Genomic DNA, 2,402 nt, shown 5'->3' with positions numbered 1-2,402 from the left:
AGAGACTGAAGAAAGGGAAATATTTAGACAGTTCTCCTGGCAGTAATTTACCTACTCAATTACCTCCCTGGCAGCCAATCCACCAACGGATTATGTTTCACCAACCAGGGAAGACCCAATACAATTGGGATGGGAAGACCGTCTTACATTATGCACAATATGAGTCAGAGCTTTCTGTGCAAGGGTGCTGAGTCTATGGCAAAGATGGAAATGGGCTTAACTAAAGCACAGCAAACCAGCCTGTGAGTTCTAGCAAACTCAGCATCAATCATGCTGACTCCAGCTCCACTGTCAAATACAGAAATCTCCTTGGTCTTGCTCTCCAGCACCACCTCTTCTGTCAGGACAAACTGGGAACTGCAGGTTGATGAAAAATGTACCACTTGCTTATTCAACTCCAGACTACCAAGGATTAAATGAGTCTACCTTTGTTTAGGCATCAAAGGACAGGCCCCAATAAAATGTCCCTTTTTTTCCACACAAAAAAAAAAAACCACACACCCTTTTTCTTGCAAACCTCCTGTGAAATGACCGAGGCAGAGGCACTCCCTAACTGCATCGGTTCCTCAGCCCTCCTCAGTTATGGTTTACCACTAGACCATTCCCGTGACAAAGGGGCAATACCTCTAAAAAGAGGCTGTAGAGAAGGTGGTCTTACTCAACTATCCTGAAGACTTCTATCCACACGAATAGCCGAAGACATAGTGGCTTCCAAGGTTTCAGGGGCTTCATACACTGCCAAAGCATACTTCATCCTTTCTGTGAGACCCTGAATAGGCTTCTGAGATTTGGGTCATTCCACATAGTATCAGTTGCCCACCTGCGGAATTTGGAGCTATGACTGATTCCCGAAGGCGACAAAATCTGATCTCAGCCAAGAAAACTTGATCAGGGTCATCATACTGTAGATAAGGACTAGAGCCCAAAAAAATTCCTCCACAGACTGGAGACAAACTGAATCCTGTGGCAAAGAGAAAGCCCAGGATTGAGGATATCCCTGTAACAGAGAGATCACAATACCCACTCGTTGCTTCCTTAAATACCAAAAACTTGTCCATTCATCCAGAAAATCTGTCTGGGAGGGCAACCTTGGGTTCAGGCTGGACTGGCCTATCTGCAGAGACCACAACATCAGCAATCTGCAGCCGCTGTCGCTGGTGCTGAACCTCATCGCGGAGGTCATTCACCTCCAGAGACAGACCACGCAACTGCTCTGTTAGTCCTGCAACTGGATCCATACCTAAGGAGAGAAAAAAGAAAAAACACACCAAAAAAAAAACCACGTCTTTTTTTTTGCAAACGTAAACGGCAGGTGATAATGTCACGCACAGTGCAGTAAAGACTAAGTGCAACATGAAGGGATAAGTGGAAGGGAACCCAACACTAGGGAAGGGGCGAGTGGAGACCCCTAGGCAGACCTAACATCTCCCTGTCTACCCTAAGTGTCCCTATATAGGTTCTGCACCTATCCACCTATCGCCAAGCAGGATACCTGACCCGTGCCTGACCCTCCTCCGATAAACCCTGCAAAGGGAAGGACAGGATATACACTAGTCAATCCCCACTACCACTAAAGACAGATGGGATATACAAACAAGGGGAACACTTAGCTTGAGTAGACTCAGAGAGAAACACAGATGTCCTCCAAACACCAAAGAGGAAGATAGCCGACTGCTATAGCTCCAAGCCTCAAAAGGGAAATGGAAATTTCAATGGCAACTCCCAGCATCAAGCTGGGAGTTATACACACCCCGATCCAGGTGTGTCAACTAGAGCTGGGGCAGGTTGCCACTGGGTCCTAAAGTCAAAAGGACTAGGAAGGAGTCTGCAAAGCCAACCACTGAGACTGTGTAGAGCTAGATGCAGTGCAACTGTCTACAGCCTCTGACACAACCATGACACTCTTGGAGCTTTCAGAAGTGTGGGAAATGGTGCCAGGACAGGCTTTTTTTATTTTGTGAACCATGAGTCGAATCTCAAAATATTCAAATTTTCATGAAACCGTGAATTTCAGGCCAATTCAACTCCAATTCCATCCTCGGTGGATGAATCCGCTCAGCTCTAGCTTTGAGTCATGAAGATGGCATTGTTCCCATTACCTATCCATTTATTCCAAGATTCATAAACTTACAGAAGAAGCAACAGTCGTACAAAACTCATAGTGACAGTCCTTTTTTTTTTTTTAATATAAGATGTCCTAAAACATGTAGGTGACACCAATTTCAGGGTATATTGCCAGTCAATTACAGGGGATGGCCTAGTAGTGAAGCCCATGGCGGTTCCCAATTAACCATACTAAGTGAACTGTAACGTTTACATTCCATTTCTACATCTATTAACTCAAATTATTTGTGAAATATTTCTGTTAAATTTTTCTAATAAAAAAAAAAAAATCACAAAAA

This window comes from Dendrobates tinctorius, unplaced genomic scaffold, assembly GCF_039654945.1.
Source record: "Dendrobates tinctorius isolate UK_male_01 unplaced genomic scaffold, ASM3965494v1 ptg000058l, whole genome shotgun sequence".
Taxonomy (NCBI): Eukaryota; Metazoa; Chordata; class Amphibia; order Anura; family Dendrobatidae; genus Dendrobates; species Dendrobates tinctorius.
This window is presented reverse-complemented; position numbering follows the sequence as displayed.